Source organism: Callithrix jacchus, chromosome 10 (genome assembly GCF_049354715.1).
Source record: "Callithrix jacchus isolate 240 chromosome 10, calJac240_pri, whole genome shotgun sequence".
Classification (NCBI taxonomy): domain Eukaryota; kingdom Metazoa; phylum Chordata; class Mammalia; order Primates; family Cebidae; genus Callithrix; species Callithrix jacchus.
Window position 1 is genome coordinate 110,615,121 of NC_133511.1, and position 23,019 is coordinate 110,638,139.

Genomic DNA, 23,019 nt, shown 5'->3' on the forward strand with positions numbered 1-23,019 from the left:
TGTGGGTTGGACTCAGACCTACTCTGTGTGTTCATGCGGGGGCCACACGGAAGGGGCCTGATCTTCTCATGGTGGAGCCACTGGAGTGCGAGGACTCAGCTAGGAACTGGACCATTACTTCCACCCACCTCCTATTGGCCAAACCAAGTCACCTTACCAAGCCCGACATAATAAGGTAGGGAAAAGGCACTGCCTCCAAGGAGAGGGGAGTATTTGCTAAAACAATAATCCAATCTATCACAGCATGTAAAGCCTCTGGCACTATGCCTGGCAAGTGATAGAAACACAGAATATTAATTCCCTTTCATACCGCATTCCATCATTACTATATTCCACAGCTCAGATTAATTACTTATAATTCATTATAATAGCATGAACCCTTTTGGCTAAGAATACATACCTTATTGTCCAGAATACATGGGCAGTGATGTATTACATGTGAGTGAATTCTCCAGATAACATAAACTTAAACACCTTTAAGCTTTTTTATTTTAATTATTTTGATGGAAATGTTTCTAGAGGATGTTTCCCATCTTCCCACCTTCTTAAACAGAGACTATCAAATGCTATTTAATCCATAATATTGATGCACTGAGACCACTGCTGTGAGCATCTGCCACAGCTCTCTGCCAATCTCTAGGGCCATTGAGATATCTGATCTATTTGCCCCTGCACTGAATGGCCCCATAGGGACAGTTCTTCTCCTCCTCCTGTCCTCAACAGTGGCCCTTAGACATCAGCCCTCCACGGGTCAGCTTCTCAACTTCAGAAATGAAGTATCACAAATTCAGGCTAAATCCAACCCCCTTCCTGAGTCATTTTGGCTCTCACCAAAATTTTTGTTGATGGCAGCACCAAGTAAGACTCTGTTTTAATAGACTGTTACCAGAGTTCTCGTCAAGGTGGAGTTTTTGAAGCCTTAAGCATAATGAGCAGCTGCAAACCTCAAAAGGTAGTTTATCTATTCTACATTCTAAAGGAAGGCAATAACAGGGAATCCTGAAAAACAGCTTGGGGCCCATGTGAATGTCAGGGAGATGGACAGAATGTAATAATACTCTAGAACTATGAACTCTCCCTCCATACCTTTATTCTGGGCTCTTGTCCCACTTCTTTCTCTCTGTCTTTCAACTTGTCTCCATCTGTGTGCTTCCATCTCACTTCTCTGGGGCCCTATTTTTTCTTTTTTGTCTTCTGATTCTCATACTGCGTCCTTCCTTCTTCTCCTCCTTCTCCTCCTGGCTATAGTGTGGAGAGAAGAGGCTTTGAATGATTATTCACACTTACTCCAAAATAATTCTTTCATTCTTCAAGTATTATGCTTCTTGTATTATTCTGTTTTCACACTGCTGATAAAGACATACCTGACACTGGGTAATTTATACAGGAAAACAAGTTTGTTAGACTTACAGTTCCAGTGGCTCGGGAGGCCTCAAAATTATGGCAGCAGGTGAAGAGAGCTTGTGCAGGGAAACACCCTTTTTTAAAACCATAGATCTCATGAGACTCATTCACTATCATAAGAACAACACAAAAAAGACCCGCCCCCATAATTCAACACCTCCCACCAGGTTACTCCCATGACACGTGGGAATTGTGGGAGTTACAATTTAAGAGGAGATTTGAGTGGGGACACAGCCAAACCATATCACTTCTCTTCATCTTAAGTTTCTAAACTCCAAATGGTAACAAAATGCCACAAAATTAATCATACTTTGCTTCTTCTGTGAACACTCTGATTTTTTTTTTTTTTTTTTTTTTTTTTAGAAAGCCAGTGACTGTCCATCAAAGAACCCCTTGGAGGCCAGGCTTCTGATTGTAAAGTTCTCAGGATCGCTGGTTTCTGTGGCTGGGTAACGGCCCACCTCGGAACTGTCCTGAGTGCTGAAATGGTGTCTGGTTGTGGCCGACATTCCTGTTCCTTCGCTTAAGTGCTCTGCCTGAGTACTGGGTGCATTGGTGTTTTTCCGCTTGGATGTTCTGAGCCGTTTCTATGTGGAATGCCCAATCCAAGAGTCCCACAGCCTCCTTGTTATGCCAATGATAGATGCCTGTTTGCTCAGCTGGCCAGGATTTGGGGAGAAATGTTTAGGCTAAGAACATATCATAACACTTTTCTGTAAAAATGACTTTTAGGCTATGACAGTTAATAACTATTTGTGCTAGGTCCCAGATTGGCCACACCAGAAGGCTGATTGCTGGTGGTGAACTCACCCCTCCAGCACCTGGCTTCAAGCCAAGTAGCTAGGTTTTAGCTATGCTCACCACTTGCTAGTCATGGGGAATTGGGCAGTTATTTCTTCCTTTGGGGGCCTCAGCCTTCCTATCTGTGCAGTGAGGGGCTGGGAAATACAGTCTCTAAGATTTCAACCAACAAGGACATTCTGAGATTTTACAAGTCCAGGAGGTGACTGAGTGGAATGAAGGAGAAAGAGCCCTCAGCAAGGAATCAGGAGTCTTAGGTCCCTGTTCCACCACTAAACGACACTAAAAGCTGTGTCATTCTAGGCCAGCCCCTTAGCGTCCCTAAGTCTCAATTTCCTTATCTATAAGACTGGAAGAATATCACTGTCCTTCCCATTTCCTGATGTCATGGAGAGGCTCAGGTGATAAGGGGAAGTACTTGATAAGGTACAGATAACTACATGGTACTGAGAAATGGTTTCTTTACAACTGGAGAGCATCAAAAACCTATTCCTGGCCAGCTGCAGTGGCTCAAGCCTGTAATCCCAGCACTTTGGGAGGCTGAGGCAGGTGGATCACTTGAGATCAGGAGATCAAGATCAGCCTGGCAAACATGGTGGAGCCCCATCTCTACTGAAAATATGAAAATTAGCTGGACGTGGTGGCAGATCCCTATAATCCCAGCATCTGCCACTTTGGGAGGCTGAAGCAGAAGAATCTTTTGAACCTTGGAGGCAGAGGTTACAGTGAACCAAGATTACACCACTGCACTCCAACCTGGGTGACAGAGCAAGACTCTATCTCAAAACACACACACACACACACACACGTCTCTTCAGAGGGAACATGAGTTCAGCACCCTGTTGATCAAATAGTACCCACTGTTTAGTACCCTGTGGATCAAAAGACATAGTCGCTTTCCCATCTTCCTCCACCATTTCCCAGTGTGATGGAATCAGGGAGCCAGGGTGATATCAGTCTCTACTGATGACAAAACACCCCAGATGCCAGGTCTATTCCTTTATTCAGTAGGCAATTACTGTGAGTCTTCTATTCTTGCCCTCACAAATCTAATCTGGAAGAGGAGAAAGGCAATAAGTTCCTAAATACTAGACAATACACCTTTCAATAGTGCTCACTGTTGGGAAGAAAACAAAGTGGAGGAGGAGGATGGAGAGGGACTGGAGGGGTGGTCAGTGTGGGAAACCCTTAGCTCAATGCTGGGCGCATGGTAACTTCTCAGACTGGATTCCTTGGAATCCAGCTGCCATGCTGTGAGAAAGCCCAGGTCACATGCAGAGACCACATGTGGATGTTCCAGCCAACAGCCCCAGCTAGGTCCCCATAACAGCCCACACCAACCACAAGATATGAGATTCAGACTGCAGCCCCCAGTCTTCAAGTCTTCCCACTGCAGTCCCAGACATCCTAAAACCATTCTGCTGTGACCTGATAGAATTTCTGACCCCAGAAACTGTGAAAGATAATAAATAATTACTATTGTTTTAATCCACTAAGTTTTGGGGTGGCTTGTTATGCAGCAATTGGTAACTAATACAAAGGATCATTAAAGTGACTCAGGGTGCAGGGGGAAGATGAGCCCAGGCTTTACAGGGAGGGGTTAGCTTCATATTGTTATCACCTCTCTCTGGCTTCATCATCACTGTCACCACCTCCACCTCCATCACTATTATTTATAGAGCCCATATGTAGGCCAGGAGCTTGGCATTCAATCCCCATAACCCTTATGCCAACCAAGTAGGTATGCTTATCCAATTTTATAGAAGAGGAAACTGAGGCTCTGAGGGCTTGTGTGGTTTGCCCAAGGACATACAAGCAGCCGGTGTTTTAAAGTCGGATTATTGTGATGCTCTGATAATAGTTGACCTTCACTGAGCACTGATTACGTGCCATGCACCACGTAAAGCACTTTAGGTGAATTTGCCCACTTCGTCATCCTTGCAGCCCTAGGAGTTAGGTTAATTATTCGCCCTTTTTATGGTTGAAGAAGCCAAGTTCAAAGCAGGTAGGTAACCTACCCAAGGATCCTCACCTGGCTCTGCCTGATCCCTCCCCCTGCTGGAAATGGTTAAACTATCTGTCTCCCTGTCCTTTAACAAGGCCCAGGCAGCAAAAGTAGGTGTTTCCTTCACTGCCTCTGAGTGCTGGCCAACGGTCATTCCAGCCATGCAGCAGCAGGCAGCCCCAGGGTACCAGGATGGCACCAAGGTACGCCTGGGGCAGGGTGAGGAGCCGTGACCAGGATGACCTTGGAATCCCAGTGCTCCACCAGACAATAAATATCCCCACACTAAATGTCTAAGCTCTCCCAAAAGCTGCATCAGAGGGGCTTCCGTGTCTTGGGCTGGAAAGCACTCCAGGCAGATTTATCCCTCCACAAGGTCAGACAGCCATTGTATTTCACTGTCGGGCCAAAAAGGGCCCTCATTCTCTGGAATTATATTTCTATCAAATATTCATTTGTCTGGTTTATGGGCTCCTGAAGACCAGGTCCACCAGCTCCTGCCAGCCACATGCTTGCCTGGCTGAGCCAAGGCCCATTCTTTACCCTTTGCTCACAGCCCACTGCATGGCAGAAGGGCCGCCCTGTGTTGTCCCCCTCCCTTGCAGGGAAAGGATGAGGTACTTTGAGCCCTCCTGTGGCTCTTTCCCTTCTCCAGGTTAACCCAGTGCTTAAGTTTGGAAGCCATAGGAGTGGCTTCCAAAAGGTCATTTGGGCAGCTATTTCTTCCTTCCCCAAAGCCGAGGGACCTGCCACAGGTGCTGGCTGCTCACACCTGCACCCTTTCTCTAAAGGATGTCCTCAGCTTGCAGGAGCCCCCTCACTCAGAGAAGGCTGGGAGGTGACCTCCCTGTACCCCAGGGGCAGCCCGTAGCCAATGACTTACCAATGTGTGGGTAGAACAGGGAAGTCCTCTTGTCACCAAGTGAGACAAACTCTGTTGTGATACAATTCCCACTCCGTAGCTCCCTGTAGGACCACAGCCTTGCCTACCTTCTTCTGCCCTGTCCTCTTCTGTCCCCTACGAGTCCTCCCTCAATAAACCACATGCCTAAGGCTCACCATCCAGGCTCTTATTGGGGGAACTGAGCCCAAGACATGACCTTAAGCCCAATGCCTCTTTATCTCACAACTTGGAGCTGATCTCCTGGAAAGCTTCTCAGTCACACAAGAGAAATGAGGGGTCTTACACCATGTGGACCCTAGGGAGATGCTCCGCCTAAAGCCTGCCAGAGGCAGCCCCCTGCCTCACTGCCCATTCTACAGAAGTGGAAGCAAAGGTGCAGTGATTCATCCAGGGTCAGGGAGTTAGTCTGTGGAAGATCTTGGAATCAAGCCCAGGCCTGTTTGACTCCAGTCCTTTCTACCAGAGTTTTCCCTAAAAGGGGTGCCCTGAGCCCCATGCTTTACCCATCCTGCCCTTCTAGGAGCAACTAAAATACCAGCTCTTGCAGGTAGCCTTCCCTGCTTACGTGTCAGAGTTCATCATGAAAACCTGTAGCACAGCACATGTGCTTTGGTCTAGTTCTGTCTTCTTCCACCCTCAGAGTTAGGAGTTTCTCCACTTTCTTCCATAGAAATGTCTTTTTCCCCAAAGCCACAAACACTTATTTAGGGCTACAGAAGTGCCAAGAAGGCATCATCTGTGTAAGGAAATGTCATTTTCCTTCATAAAGGCAAACCCACAGTCTCACAGTCTCCAAGGATAGACTGGAGGAAATTCTCCCCAGGGAGAGGGGGGCCCCCATCTCCGATTTGCCTGGGCCCCTAGTTTGCACCTTCCCTTTGAAGCATCTCTCTGATTACTGTTTCCATCACCATCACTCAAAGAATGCTCATGAACCATAACACTTTGACCCAATCATGGACAAATGTCCTTCCCATGTCCCCAGGCACCTAAGAGCTAGGACTCTTAGACCTGAGGTCAGAAATGGCACCTGCAAAATAAACACCGAGAGAACGATCACCCAGATCAGTGTTCACGCCTGGGAAATAAACACAAAGAGAACGATCTCCCAAATCAGTATTCACACCTGGGAAATAAGCAGAGAGAACAATCACCTGTGTGATTCACATCTGTGAAATAAACACGGAGAGAACGATCACCCAGATCAGTGTTCGCACCTGTGAAATAAACACGGAGAACCCAATCACCCAGATCAGTGTTTAGTATCTTCAGGCGTCCCAGCACCATCACTCATAGAATGTTGTGTGTGTATGTCATCTACATAATTATTTACTTAATATGTTTCTTTACATCCACTTTTCTTAGCACAGATCATTTTATTTAAAAAGGAAAGTTTTCTCTTTCCTGCATTAGAAAATCAGAATCACATCGCTTCTCGGCCTTTTGGCTAGATCAAGTGTAGAAAACCAGAATCACTTTGCACAAAAGCCACTATGGCCCGAGAAGGCTGTGAGCCTGTGCTCTGCTTTCGTTGTTCAAATGGGAGAGCTCAACGGCCAGAAACACCTTAAAGACATGCCAACCTCCACCAGAGACGTTCTCCTGCCAGGATCAGGATTGACAATGATTTCAAAAGTAAGTACCCTTCTTATTCACGATTCCTCGGGACTGATGCCAAGCCTGAGAGTGCCTGAGCTCATCTAGGGAATCCACACTTTGAGAAATGCTGATCCCAATTATCTGGCTTACAGGGTCTGGGTCCAGCTTAGTGAACTTCAGCCTGTGACCCACTAAAGCAGTCACTTCTCCCTCCTGGAGGGCAGTCATGTGCCTCACCCCGAATCCCCGCGTCTCGTATACAGCAGGTGCTCAGGAATGCTTGTAGAATAAGACCGAGGCTGAGGGAGATGTCAAGGAAGGGAGAGGAGGGGGGCATTGAACAGCCTGGCATCTAACTGGAATCTGTGAATTTCTAGTCCAACAAAGGCTGATTTTTATTTCTTTCCTTTCTTGCGGTAAGTAAAGCGGGCTTTCTTTGTGTTTGAATGGAAAGCACATACCCTCAGCACCCTATTGTGGAAAAAAATCAGGCTTTATTGTAAAAACAATTGTGCCAAATTTAAAGCAGGGATTAAAATTGAGGCATGTTAAGTGTGGTCGTTAATACATCAGGCTTTTTCTTCCAGTCGGGGAAGGAAGCTACTCCAGGCTGCCACTGCTTGCTCTCCTGTGGGCCAAGGAGGCAGAGGCAGAAGGACGCTCATGGGAGGGGCACTCAACAAGGCAACTGGGGGGATCTCTGAGTCCTGAAGCCTAGAGCACCCTGGACATGACACGGAAGACATAGGAACCCCGCTTGCAAAAAAAAGGGAAGTCTGATGGAGGATTTTTAAATCTTATGTATAATACATTTATAGGCAAAGCCTCACAAAATTTATCCATTTCAAATCATCTATAGTTATACATTTCACAAATCCCCTCTAGTTTAAAAGGAATGCATAAAATTGAAGCTCACCTGGAAACAGGACTAAATAGCAGAGATTCCACCCTCCCCCTACTTCATCTGGCTTTTCTTCCCTGACCAACTATGGAGGCTGCAGCAGTCACCGCCAAGTTGGCCAAGCAGTGTGCAAACTTCTCTGTATTCTTCATCTTCTGTCATCCTGGCACTGGCCCTCTGAGGTTGATCCCATCATCTCTGTCTTCCAGGGGCACAGAGAGGGTAGGTCAGCTGTCCAAGGTCCCAGAGCCTGAAGCAGTGGAGACAGGATTTGAACCCAGATCTGATTCCAGGCCCACATTCCTCCTGAGAATAGGTTCCAGAGGACAAGGCCAGATCTTCAGTGACCAAGAGTAGGAAGGAAAGGGGGCTGAGTAGAGAAGGGAAACCAAGAACACTTATAGTTTTGAGAGTGTTTTTTGTGCTCAGCCAGTACTAAGTACCAGAAACCTTGAAGTGAGAGATGTAGTTCTTGTCCATCAGAAACCATCTACAGAAAGACGGGCTAATTTCTAAGCTTGTGCGAGACCACGTGTTATGAGGGGAGTCCACCCTCAGAAAGAGTAAAGGAGGGAAAGAAGAAAGAGAAACAAAGAGGGGGGAAAGAAAGAAGAAAGAAAGAGAGGGAGTGAGGGAGGGAAGGAAGGAAGGAAAAAAGGAGGGAGGGAGGGAGGGAAGGAAGGAAGGAAGGAAGGAAGGAAGGAAGGAAGGAAGGAAGGAAGGAAGGAAGAAAGGAAGAAGGAAAGAAGGAAGGAAGGAACAAGGAAAGAAAGGAGAGGGGAGGGGAGGGGAGGAGATGAGAGGACAGGAGAGGAGAGGAGAGGAGAGGAGAGGAGAGGAGAGGAGAGGAGAGGAGAGGAGAGGAGAGGAGAGGAGAGGAGAGGAGAGGAGAGGGACATTTGGAAAGGGTTCAGAAGTCAGCCTGAAAGAGCTCCCAGCATCCAAAGTTGAAAGGACTTCAGAAACAAGATCAGTAACAATAGTGCTAAATTCTAACCCCAAGAATAAAAGAAATGCCCATAAGTCCATACTGATGTAAATAACCAAAGACATAAATAGGAGAGAAGACTTAATTTCTTACAGAAGGGTTCTGAATAATGCATGTAGAAGGAATGAGGGAAATAGAACAGCATAGTCATAATTGCCACAGACAAGATCCATCGATGGATGCTAAAATTAGTGGGCAAAAGTTTGAGCAAGAACAAGATATGTGTGTGGTCTCAAAGTATTCCTCCTAAATAAGGAGTAATTATAAAGGGAAGAATAGTGAGTTTATAGTGGAGTATCCTAGCAAATACCACCTTAACCAAGTGAGAAAGGCTAACATCACTAGTTACGTATGACTAGTGCATACCAACATCATATACCCCCAATACGGTGCATGGATGCTGCACATCCTTGCATGGTATCTGTCCCAGGAATGCACAGCCTCAATAGAACCATGAAGAAACACCAGACACACACAGAAGAATATTCCACCAAAATAAAACTGACCAGTGCCTTTCAAATGTATCAAAGTCATAAAAGATAATGGGACACTTAGAAACTCACCAATTGGAAGAGGTTAAGGAGACACTAAATGTATACAATGTGATATCCTGGACTGGATCCTGAAACAGAAAAAGAACATTCCTAGGAAAAGAAGTCAAATCTGACTATATTCCAAAACTTAGTTAATAATATTGTAACGAGAGTAATTTCCTAGTTTGGGGAAATGTTGTATGGTTATGGGAGAGTTGAACATAAGGAGAAACTGGTGAGGAATGTATGGGAACTCTGACTAGTTTTGTGACTCTCCTATAAGTCTAAAATTAACTCAAAAAAAAAGTCTTTTCTAATGGTGTGGTAGGCTGAGTAATGGCCCCCAAAAGAGATCCATGTTCTAATCCCTGGTGCCTATGAATACGGCCTTATATGGCAAAAAAAAAAAAAAAAAGGAACTTTGCAGAAACAAAGATCTTGAGTGAGGCCAGGCACAGTGAATCACTTGGCCTGTAATCTCAGCACTTTGAGAGGCCAAAGCAGGGGCATCACCAGAGGTCAGGAGTTTGAGACCAGCCTGACCCGCAAGGTGAAACCCCGGTGCTACTAAAAACACAAAAAATTAGGCGGGTGTGGTGGCGCATGCCTGTAATCCCAGCTTCTTGGGAGGCTGAGGCCAGAGAATTGCTTGAATGTGGGAGGCAGAGGTTGCAGTGAGTAAAGATCACTCCATTGAACTCCAGCCTGGGCAACAAGAATGAAACTCCATCTCAAAAAAAAAAAGATCTTGAGATGGGGACATTATGCCAACTATACCAGATTATCAAGGTGACCCTAAATGCAATCACTTGTACCCTTATCAGGTGGGAACAGATAGAAGAGGAGAGGCAATATAGCCACAGAGTCAGAACTGGAGTGATTGACACACAAGCACAGGGTTACCAGGAGCCCCAGACACTGAAACAGGCAAGAAAGGGATTCTCCCCTTCAGCCTCCAGAGAAGTCACAGCCCTGCGGACACCTTGATTTCCGCCCAGTGATACTGATTTTGGATCTCTGGCCTCCAAAACTGTGTTTTAAACTTGGTAGCTTAAACTGAGTTTATTCTTGTTGTTTTAAACCACCAAGCTTGTGATAGTTTGTTACAGTGGCAGTAAAAAAACTAACACTATAAAATGGGGGGAAAAAACCTGATGGAATTGGCCTGAACAGCCCCAAAGTTCCTGCCAACTCTGACACTCTCGATGCTTCCGTTCTTCAAGGTAGAACTGCCTGACCCTCGATCCCCAAGAGTATCCCTAGGTACCTGCCCCAGAGCTTGTCAGGAGCTGCCAGGCTAACACAGCTCTCTGTGCAAGCTGTGTTTCTACTCTTCAGCTGCCATGTTCAATACTGGCTCAAAGTTTTCTCCCTTTGGACCCCTTGGATCAGTCCAGCCTGCAGTCAAAGGGCAGAGGATCCATGCTCCATCCATTCCCCCAAAGATGGAAGAGCTCAGCTGTCCACCAGCTGAGGACTCCACAAGGCTAGCCCTAAAATAACAGAAATCATAATTATAGCTCTCCTTTGTCAAAGGCCTATCAGATGACAGACATTGTTGAGCAATGGCTCAGAGAGCTTATGGGGCTTGCTCAAGGTCACACAGCTTTCCAGCAGCTGAGACAGAGCTCCAGCCCAGGTGTCCATGACTCAGAAAACCCATGTTCCAATAACGATGTCTTGCTGCCCCTCTAACAGCCTGCTCCCCACCCCCCTCCTCCACAGCCATGCCCTCACCTTGGCAAACCCCAGCTACATAGGAAAATCCAAATCCAAAGTTGCCCTTCCTGGGCCCCCTGACTGCAAAGCATCCAGATTTCAGTTGCCTTTGAGAAAACACCGAGATTCACTGGTGATAAAAATCCTCAGCCTTGAAACCAACTTAGGGAATTTAGAGAAATTCTCACCTCTCACAGGTATTTTATGAGCCCTACTCTTACCCCCAGGCCAGGCCTTTGAAAACAGCTGGCACTGCTGCAGCCTGCAGAGGAGATCAGGGACAGACTCAGGCTCCAGAGTGGGCAGAGAATGGTCATTTTGGACTTCAGGAGCTGGTTCATGAATGCAGGCACCCATCAGCCAACAATTCCCTTTCCACAAGGAAGGGAGACTGGGCATTTTGCCAAGGTGGGTCTGGGAATTAAGAGACACAGCTTCCCCTTTTATAGGGACTTGGCAGGGGCACTCTGCCATCTCTGTGGCCAGCCCAGGATAACTTAGGCCCCAGGATAACACAGCTCACCAGGGCCCAGACTCCCATAACCATTTCTAGAGCTTTTAAGGTCAAATGGTCCAGCCTTCACCTGGGACTTGATTTCCCACCAAAACTTTAAGGTTCTACCTGCAGGGTCACAAACTCCAATACCAGCGAGGGTCGGGCAGGCAACCTAAAAGTATGAACTGGGCCTAGTGTGATACAAGGAATGATGAGGATGGTGGCAAGGAAGAACACACACGCACCCCTTAAATGTCACGTATTTTCACACACTGAGCCAACAACACAGATCTCAGACCACTGGTTTGTGGCCTCCTGAACACACAGGGTCTTTCCTAGCCTCACTGTTTCTACTCCCTTCCTCTCCATCCTCCAGCCTTTTTCCATGCCTCAGCCCCTCCAGTGTCCATCACCTGGATCACCTTGCCTTCTCCCTTTCCACATTCTTAGAAGTTGGATCAGGTCAATCCCACCACCTCCAGGGAGTCCTCCCTGACTTCCCGAGCCCCCCAGAGTCTCTCTTCCCATGTCTCTTGCCACCCCTTAAGCATGGAACCCCGCATTTGTTTCATCGTTGTGGGGCATGTTGGGGCACATTTGACCTATAGCAGACCAGGTTTTCCAGTTCATCCACCTCAAGCACCTGGAGGGTGGGGTCCAGGCTCTGTGCCTTACTTAGGTCAGTGAATTTCAGACCTAGAAAGACTCCCTTCAGGTCAGCCCCTCCAACCCCCTGATTTACAGATTTCACCACCTTTCATCCAGGACCTGGGTTTACCCCCACTACCATTGGGACACTCATCCACATCAGTGTTTTCCCAGTGGCTGAGGGGCTTAGCATTGGAGCCACACAGCACCCCTCTCTGAGTGCCTGCTGAATGCCCTGACTTTACAAGCAGCTCAGGAGGTCTTGTGTGTGCCCAGAGCCGGGAACCTTTGCACACATCAAGCTTGTTTCACACAATACAGAAACTGGGGCTCAGCTTAAGAAGTTTAAAGCTAAGAGGAACCCTGGAGTTCCCCAAATAATAATAGCTACACCAACATAGTGTTTCCTATGTGTCAGGTACCATTAACCCTCATAGCAATTCTAGGGAGAAGATACTACTATTAGCCTTGTTTTATAGTTGGGGAAAGATACAGCAGAGAGGTCATGCAGCTAGCAGATGCTAGAAAGCAGCTTCTGCAAGTGCAAGGTAGACCTAGGAATGGCTGCCAGCCACTGCTCCCCACCTACAAGTTTCCTAGAGCCTGCTCCTCTGTTCCCAGATGTTGCTAAACCCTATTTGCTTAGCTGTCTGTCTCTGGGGATCAGCACCTTGGGCTGGGCATGGCACCTGCCATGGAACAATTGTCCGTAAGCACAACCGTCCACCTCCACTTCCCCAACTACACGGAGAGTGAGCCTCTAGAGGGAAAAAGCAGCCTAGCCCAGGATCTGGCACATAAGAAGCACTCAGTGATTATTTTATTGAATAAATGAAAGTCCAAGTGACTGAAAGAAGGAATCAATTAGACACCCCTTTCTGGGAGGGGAGGCAGCCCATCCACAGCCAGCCTCTTTGCCCTGGCTGCCCCAGGGACTCCATTTCCACCCCTAATGGGATGTCCAGCTCAGACTGATCTGCTCCTTGCCCTGGCTCTTCCTTGGATTTGTCTCTGCAGTGGGGATTGCAAAGTCATATTGGATTAAGACCTGCTCTGGCTGTCACCCGTGGTGCAAAGCTCACCTATCAGGCAGCCCAGAAGGGCCATGATATCTAATGGAGATTTGCTAATAAGATCTGAGTTGGTGAGCTTTGCATCCTATTAACACGAGAAAGTGCAGGCCTGTCTGTCTCCTAGAAAATTGCAAGCACAATAGAAAAGTCGCTTATGAATATTAATGGGACTGGAAACAATGCTGAGAGAAATTGTTGATGTGATTGGAAAGCTGGGAGGGGGCTGTGGGGGCAGGGGCGGCCTCTCTTTTCTCCCACCCTTTCCTAGCTCTCTAGAGCTGCCTGGAAGGAAGAAGTCTGTGGGGCTGTGATGGCCAGATGGAGAGTGGTCACAGGACGACCAGAGAAAAGAGCCTTGCACCTGACTTCAGGGCCTGGACTCCCCTCCCCAGATCCACGCAGGTCAGCCCAGAGTTAGTCTGTGTGAGGCACATGGTGAGGTGTTTGAGAAGGAACATGAGCCCCCTCCTTTGGCTCCTGGCCTTCTCAGATGAAGCAGGCATCTTTCTTGGACTCTGTTCTGAAACCAGGGTCTGTCTCGAGCAGAATCCAACATTGAATTCACGGGCAGACCAGCGTGGACATCAGCTAGGGGAGAGCTCTCAGCATAGCCCAAAGAATGTCAAAGTCCAAAAGACTCATGATGGGCACCCCCAAGTCCCACCAGCAGTTTCAAAACCATGCTCTAGGGGACCTAGCCGTCAGAAAAGGGTACTCGGGTGCCCCACTGAACAGCGGGGAAGCCAAGGAGATTGAACACTGGACTGCAGATTCAACACTGGAATTCTCCTGATCTCCAGTCCAAGGCTGAGAATCCAGAGATGAATGAGACACAGTCCCTGCTAGGAGCATTCAGTCAGATAGGGAAAGCAGACAGCCACCTGTACTTATCGCAAGCCCAGTGAGAAGGGCCGGTGCTAACTGCACTGTTTTTATCCTTCTAACCAATGAGAAAGAGGAAAACACCTCAATAAGAATATGGGTAACGGCCATGAGTAGCCAGCCTGCAGGAGAGGAGTGAGCAAGGTGACAGCCTCACAGTGCCCAGGCTGGTGCCCTGATCAGTGTCAACTACAGGGCACAGCCTTTTCTCCAGCAGCTGGGCTATGGGAGTGAGTGACTAGCTTCTCGGAGCTCCAGTTTCCTCATCTGGAGCATGAGAGTCGAGCTCTTACCTCATGGAGATATTAAATAAGATAATGTACGTGCAGCGTGCAGATCATTCTAGCACAAAAGAGGCAGCCGTAGACCTCTATTACTTCCTTTCTTCTTTTTCCTCTTTGGGGTGGAGTCTACCCAGAACCCCGCCCCCTGAGGAAAGGGCTGTCAGCCAGGCCCAGCCACTCAGAGCGTGATATCACTGGGGCCACAGTGATTGGTTCAGGGATAGGGGTGTGCCCTAACTGGACCAATCAGAGCCAAGGGGGCTCAATTCCAGGACTTTGGTTGGTGCTTTGGAGGGTTTGGCTCCCCCTGAGATTGCTGAGAAGGGCGGGCATCACCTGTGCGGCTGGTAGCCACCTTGTCCCCATGAGGCTGGTGCCACCTGGGAAAGAAACTCTCGTAGTGGAAAGCTGAGCAGGGAAATGAGAAAAAATAGTTTCTGAAGATGTTGTTTGAGCCCCTCAGTACATCTATGCCTGAATCCAGAACTGCCCTCTGGATTTTTTTTTTTTTTTACATTATACGAGTCAAAATATTACTTTTCTAAGTCAGATGGGTTTCAGCCCCTTGCAACTGAATGAGTTTTAGCTAACCCATTCAGTTATCTAAACCCCTGGGCCTATGGCCACTGCCCAACTTGAACTAGAAACTAACAGACATCCCTTACCCTTCTTTCTCAGTTCCACCACCTGCTCCATTTCAGAATGCAGTTGCCTCCAACGGCTGAGATTCATGAAGCCTCACGCTCTGTTTCCAAGATCCATTCATGATCCGTCCGCCAGCTCGGGCTTGGGGTTGGCTTCATCTGCTTCTCTGCCCCACAGATGGAATGTAGAGGTGCACCCCCACACACACACCCTAGGCTCTAAGGAGGGATGTCCCAGCACATCTGTCTGTACATCCCGTCCGCATCTCTGATTTCCTAGCCCGAAACAATATGGAAATGACCCAGCTCTCCCATGAGAGCAAAGATTAGCACTGTGTCCGGGAGGTGCGAGTCTTAGACCAGGCTTATGCCAAAGTCTCAAACTGATGGCCCACAGCCAAATCCAACCAGCAACATATTTAATTTTCCCAGTGTATGTTTAAATTTTTTGTTTCATTCAAATGTCTTTAAGGAGAAATTCAACTTCCAGCTTGCCAAAGGCCCAGAATTCTGTTTTCTCAACACCCCTAATTCTTTGCACATTTATATTACCTGTCTGACCCCAAAAGGTATATGAGTCTGCAAATTCTGGTTAAGACCCTCCAGCTGCCTTTTCCGAAGGGCCATGTGGAGGGTTTGATTGATGTGGTCAGTAGTTTCTGGTTTATAGGGTTACATGGCAGAAGCTGGGGGAATGAGGGGAAGCAGGGAAATGAGAAAAAATAGTTTCTGAAGACATGGTTTGAGCCCCTGAATGCATCTATACCTGAATCCGGAATTACCCTCTGAGGTTTTTTTTGTTTTTTTTTTGGCTACTCAGTAAAAAGCATTAATATAATGGGTGGGATGCATTAATTCTGTTGCCCCTTCTTGTGCTAACTCTCTCCAAATCCAGGCTGCAAGCCCCTCAGATCTTCTGCCCAGTGCTGGCCTTTGTGTGAATGCTGGGACTTTGCCCTCCTCAGGCTCATCTGTTCTCCCATAGGTGCTGGGCCATCCTGCCCTGCCCGAGACCCAGGGAGGTCCACTCCAGGCATTGGGGCCCTTGCAAGCCTCTCAGCTAGTTTGCATTGTATTTGTGGGATAATTACTAATAGCAGCAATCATTTTTATTAGCTGAGCTGTCTACATTAAAATGATAGATTTTTTTTATTGAGAACATCTGAGGGAGCTGCCATCGCAGCAGGAGAAGGATAATTTTCCATTTATTTTAAGAGCAGATGGTTACTAAAATGTTCAATGTAAGTAAATTGAAGACTGGTCTAAATGCTGGGTAAACATATAGGAAATGTCCTGGACTGCTTCAAGCCTCCTGCCCCCTCTCATTCTCCCAGTCCCTCCTATGTGGGAGCTAACCAGTGAAGAATTCTCTCCCAAACCACTTGGGAGAATCCAGACCCAGGATGTTACCGGCTGGAAGGAGAGGAATGATCCACCGGGATCCACCCCAGACCTGGAGTTGCTGCTGAAGTTGTTACAGAGGCTGAAGCTGAGGAGATCAGGAAGCAAGACAGAGGCAAAGAATCTATTCTTGCCACAGAGCAGTGATCCAGGTAAAATCAACCTACCTGGGCCCTCTAAACCTCAGCCTTCTATCTGAACAGTGAGGGTCTTGGACCAGTTACAGCTCCCAAAATAGGTTAAGAAGGGAAAGGAAAGTTTCATTTAAAAATAAAGTGTTGGCAGGCCAGATGCAGTGCCTCACACTTGTAATCCCAGCACTTTGGGAGGTCGAGATGGGCAGATCGTGAGGTCAGGAGTTTGAGACAAGCCTGGCCAACATGGTGAAACCTTATCTCTACTAAAGATACAAAAAATTAGCCAGGCGTGGTGGTGGGCATCTATAATCCCAACTCCTCAGAAGGCTGGGGCAGGAGAATTGCTTGAACCTGGGAGGCAGAGGTTGCAGTGAGCCAAGATCATGCCATTACACTCCAGCCTGGGCAACAGGGCAAGACTCCATCTCAAAAAAATAATAAACAAATAAATAAGTAAATAAAGCGTTGGCAATCAAAGTGATTGGAAAACATTGAGCTAAACAAGTTTTTTATTGCAGGACTTCTCAGGACGTTCACTGTGTTCACATAGATTGTATTTCTCCAAAGCACACAATGATAAAGAGTAAGGGTCCATGGATCCTTTTTGTTTCCAAGTTGCATTGTACAGTTTGGGAAGTACTGGATGCTAAGTTTTTCCAAGGGCTCACTCAGTTCCAGTGTCTCTGCTCTGTGAACCATTTTCATCTAGAAATGTTTCTTTACTCATTCAGTTATTCCGTAAGTCATCGCTGGCTGCTGGCCATGTCCATGGCACTGGGCTGTAGACTCCCTATACATCAGTTCATGGAAAACAGGTGCTGCCTCCCACCATATCCCCTCAGCCTGCCCTAGAGTTCTTCCAGAGACATTCCCACTCACATCTCCTTATTTCTGTATCACTGTGCCTGGATGCATTTTCCAGCTGTAGGAGTAGATTCCCCCCAAGCATTGGCAGGCTAGACATGCCAAAGAGTTCAAATTCCCCTTCTCCAAGCAACCCTCAACCAACAAAGGATGGGAGGTGTGAACAAACATCCTGGCTTCGGGGAGCGGGGGCAAGTGGAATTCAGAGCTGTGTTCCACAGCCTATCAGAGGTTGCCCAACAAGACTGAGTTCCTGCTGTCCATAGCAGTATCTCCTGATTAGCACAGCATTTATTGACTTGTTTTCCCTTCCCTGTTGTGCCTTCCCCCATCTCTCACAGTATATTCTGGGATCACCTCCCAAACACAATGTCCCTGCCTCAGGTTCTGTTTGAGGGTAACCCAAACCAAGACAGCTTCTGGTCTTACAGTCCAGTGGCAGAGGCAGCCAGAAATGGATAGTCAAGTAAACAAATACATGATTACAAATTGTCACATGAGCTATGAAGTGAAACAGTGCAGTGTGAAGGTAGGCAAGCTAACTCAGGAAGATTTTGCTAATGCTCAGCTTGTTCCAGCCTCTGTGACTCAGTGTCATGGAGGTGACCGACACCCAAATTGGAAAGCACTACGAAAGAAACAGTCATAGAACAAGATGGGACAGAACAGAAGCAGGGACCGCCCTTCCTGGACATGAGAGAGCCTGCTGCCTGGGAGGTCAGCCCATCATACTGAAGATCTGTTCTACGTCCCTCATTCTCACTAACGTGTACATGGCAATATCCTTGTTTGTTAACTTTCTACAAAGATGAGTGGGTCTTCCCAGCATCAGCCTAGATGTTTTTTTCCCATGGGGTCTTTCAAGTGCCCCCCACCCCCACACAAGATATTTTTGTGGGTAGTTGTTTAGTCACAAATGCAGGTGTCCTATCCCATTCCACAGACTCTGGGAATGGAGTATAGTGTTGAAGGAATTTTCCCCTCTTAGCCTGGATTTCAAGCCGAGGGTGCTACAGAAAGAGAAATAAATGAGCTCTACCTGCCCCTGTTCTGAAATACGAACAGCAGCTTCCATGGCAGCCGAGGAGGAAACCAAGCATTTTTCCCATCAGTAAATTGGGTTTCTCTCTCTCTCTCTTTAAAAAATTGAAAGGGGAAGGGGCAAGAATAGAACTGGGGTCCAAATTAAAACATGGGATTATAGGGCAGGCTCTGTGACTCCCGCCTGTAATCCCAGCACTTTGGGAGGCTGAGGCAGGTGGATCACAAGGTGGGAGGTTGGAGACCAGCCTGGCCAATATGGTAAAACCCCGTCTCTACTAAAGATACAAAAAGTTAGCCAGTGATGGTGGCAGGTGCCTGTAATCCTGGCTACTCAGGAGAATTGCTTGAACCCCAGAGGCAGAGGTTGTAGTGAGCCAAGATTGTGCCACTGCACTCCAGCCTGGGCAGCAGAGAAAGCTCCTTCTCAAAAAAAAAAAAAAATGCATGAGCTTTTAGACAGAGACACAGAAAGAGACAGAGAGAGAGAGAAGAATGACTCTCACTAAAATTGCAACATTGATGAACTCTGATAGAATTCTCAATGAATTTTACTTATTAGTGATTTCTGTTTTCAAAGTTTTCATTCATTGAGCATGCTTCAATATGTTTTTAAAGAAACACAAATGTACTATTTTAGACAGACTCCACTAGCCTAGCACAGTAGGTGCTCAATAAATGAATGTTGATCTTTTTTGGAAAATGGAGACCACCTTTTTTTGGAAAAATGACCCTACCTCTGGGCCTCTGTGGTGACTCATGGGGACAGGTGGGTGGAGCCTCTGAGGTCACCTGTAACTAGGGCTACCACACTTTTCCAGATGCAAAGTCCTTTCTTTAAACCAAATCTTCCTCAGAAGCCCAGAGAAGGGAAGAACACTGGATAAAATGTTTACAGGGGTTGGGGGCAGCCCCAGGCCCTGAGATACTATTTTGGAGTCCCTGGAGTTCCATAGGCCTCAGTGTAAAAATATTATTTTACTGTCACCATCTCCGCACACATACACATATTTTTCAAAAGGAGGATTTGAGAGAATCACTGGGCCTGAGGTCACGATGAGGTGAGTGGTAACCAAATTACAGCCAGAATTTGCTCCAGGATGGCATCTCCTTGGCCTTGACTGACCTGGCGTGAACTAATCTCTGTGGGCATGGGGAGGGGCCTCACCAATTGTCTGAAGTTCATCAGGGCCCCCGCTAAAAGGTGGGGGTCAGTGAGTCACCCCAGACTACATAACTGAGAACATCAGGGTACTACTGTTGGTTATCAAGGGGCAAGAGGTACCAGAGGAAGAGGTGACAAAGCCAGGACTGCAGTCCAGGAAGCCCCTGCTAGCTCTATTGACAAACATCCCTACATCTACATGGCTTCATCTGTAATGTGACATTTTTCTTTTCGGAAGCAATCTCTCCAGGCCTCTCGCCCCCGGGGGTCAGCAGAGGGCAGTGGAAAGCCAGAAGATCAGACTCTGCTATGTTCCCTTGGGCAACTCATTTTCCCTCTCTGAGCCTCGGTTTGCTCCATCTAAGGGCATAAGATGAGATTAGATCAGGGATGGCAAAGAGGTTTACTCACCTGTCAATTGTGATCAGTTGGGAGAGACTGCCTGGAGAGATTGCTGAAAAAGATGCCAAGGCCACATCTGAGCTCAGTGGGAAGCTGACATGATCCATCCATAATGTGGTTTTGACTTTGGCTCCTTGTATCATAGGAATCGGCAGCGCTGAGCCTGAGGATTCCTGCAAACACCCTGGAACTCCAGGACCTCCCAAGGACCCTCCCTCCATTCCGAAGGTTTGTCTCCCAACTCTACTCTGCCTGGCTCAGAGCCCAGAGGCCCTCCAGGCAGAGCATGAGGATAGTGAGCTCTTATATGGAGGAGGCTCGGACAGCCGTCCCTGGACGATCCCCCAAAGCAGCCCCAGCCCCATGGGCTGAGATGCAGAAGACAGTCTGCAAGGGAGAGTGCTGCTCACAAGTTGACCTTACTCTGTACAGTAAGTATGTGTTCCTGAGAAAATTGCGCTCAAATTGAATTTTTATAAATGGAATCCTATTTCAGCAATGATTTACAACACAATTTCAGAGCTACTTTATCTTCATTTTGGAGAAATGTTTCTAACGTTTTAGCTTTAGAACTCCCCATCCTTTTATAAGCACTAAGAATGTTCCAGTTAGATGGGACCACAGAGACCGCCAAGCCCTACCCTTTTCCTTTCTAAGTAGGGAAGCTGAGGCACAGAGAGGTGAGGACTAGCATTTGTCAAGGGCTTGCTGGGTTTTGGGAACCACTTTACTCCTTTCTATGCATCATGCTGCCCAATTTTCTGACCATTCTACAAAATGGGGTTGGTGTCATTCCCACTTTACATATAAAGTGAGGTTCAGGCAGATTAAATAGCTGATATGGGGACATCCCCCAGCTGGTAAGTGGCTGCTTCAGATCCTCCAGGGTCTTCTCATCGCCCATGCATCATGCCTATGAGGGTCTTTGGGACCAGGCCCTTACCCACCTCTCCAATCTCATCTTCCATTCACCCCTCACTCACACCTTCCAACTTTACCAGCCTTCTTTATAGTCCTCAACACAGACACCCCAGCCTTTGCACTTACTGTTCCCACTGCCTGGAAGCCTCTTCCCTCTCATTGTCACCTGGCTGAACTCCTTCGTTCAGGTCTCACCACTCGGAACTCACAGCTCCAGGAGGTCTCACCCTCCCAGCAAACCACACGTCTTCTATCACATTACTTTGCTTTATTTTCTTCAGGACACTTATCACTATATGAAATTGTGCATTGAGTTTATTTACTTATTAGTGTTCTCCCGCACTAGAATCTAAGCTCCATGAAGGCAGGGACGTACCTGTTGGTTCCCACTGTATCTCCAGTCCCTAGAGGTTTCGGCTCAGTAGAGACGTGCACAATAAATGAGTGCAGTAGCTAAACTAGGATTGAATCCCAGGTCTGCACAACTCTGAGACCCAGAGAGCTTGCTATTGTGCTAGAAATATCTTTTTCATTGTTGGCAAATGATTTCTCAGTGACGAAGCCCTTTGACATTCCCTTTAAAATTTGATGGAGTTTTGTTTCTTAAGGTAAGTCTGGGCTATCACAGAAGAAAAAAATCTTATTTAAACCCCAAATCCAGGTCCATAAATAACTCTTGCTCTTGAAACTCGCGGAGACTCTACATCACTTTAAAGGACTTCAGGGGCACAAATGACTTTTCCCAAAATTCTTCCTGTGATCAACTCCTCACAACCCTTGTCCACATTGCAAGCCTGAACTCCCAATATAAGAATCTCCTAAAAGAGTTAGTAGTAAAGTCAACAGCCCTTTTTTTTGGCGCTCAGAGGGTAATTGCTGGCATGAATAATTGTCAAGCAGCCCAGGGTGGATGGCCTGATAAAGAAAGAGGGTCTGTGCCCTGGGAAAGGGAGTCACAGCATCCAGGGGGTCACTGATAACAGTGAGAACCATGGCAACCACCCAAAGCCAGGCACTGTACTAGGTCCTTTACACCTGATAATGTACCAGGAAGACTCTGCAAGGTAGAAGCGTTTAGGCTTAATTTATAGAAGAGGAAATTGAAGCTCGGAGAGGGGAACTAATTGTCTCCACCTCATCCACTTGGAAAGTAGCAGAGTTGAACATCTAATCTTTATCACTGTAAAATGGCCCATTTTTATCCCTGATGATATACTTTGTTCTGACATCTACTTTGTCTGATATTAATGCAGTCATTCCAGCATTCTTACAATTAGTATTTTCATGATAGGGATTTTCCCATTCTTTTATTTTTAACCATACTTAAAATGAATTTTTTTTTTTTTTTTTTTTGAGAAGGAGTCTTGCTCTGTCACCCAGGCCCAGGCTGGAGTGCAGTGGCACAGTCTCGGCTCACTGCAACCTCCGCCTCCTGGGTTCAAGCGATTCTTCTGCCTCAGCCTCCCGAGTAGCTGGGACTATAGGCACACACCACCATACCCAGCTAATTCTGTGTTTTTTATAGAGACAGGGTTTCATCATGTTGGCTAGGCTGGCCTCCAACTCCTGACCCCGTGATCCACCCACCTTAGCCTCCCAAAGTGTTGGGATTACAGGCATGAGCCACCGTGCCTGGCCTTAAAATGAAATTTTTATAGATAGCATATAGTTTGGTCTTGCTTTTTGATCCCGTCGTGCAATCTCTGCCTTTTAACTGAAGCGTTTAGACCATTTCTATTTCGTTGTAATCGTTGGTATGTTTTGTTTAAATTTGCCATCTTCATACTTGTTTTCTAGTTGGATCATTGATTCTTTGTTCCTTTTCCCCCTCTTCCTGTCTTCTGTAGGATTAATTTAATATTTTGGTAGTCAATTTATCTTTTCTGGCTTATTAGCTGTATCTCTTTTAGTGCTTGTTATAAGGTTTAAAATATGAATCTTTAACTTGTGAAGAAAGCCTGAAACAATATACTTACATTTCTCCCTCCTGTCCATCATACTATTGTTATCATAAATCTTACACGTATCTCTATAATAGGGCTATCAGTACAAATTATCTTTTAAAGAAATTTTAAAATGATAAAAAAAATCCCTTAAATTTACCCATATTTTTGCCACTTCTGACACTCTTTATTCCTTTATAAACCAGTTTTCAACCTAGTATTTTTGTCTTTCCTAAAGAACATCTTTTACCCTTTTTTATTGTG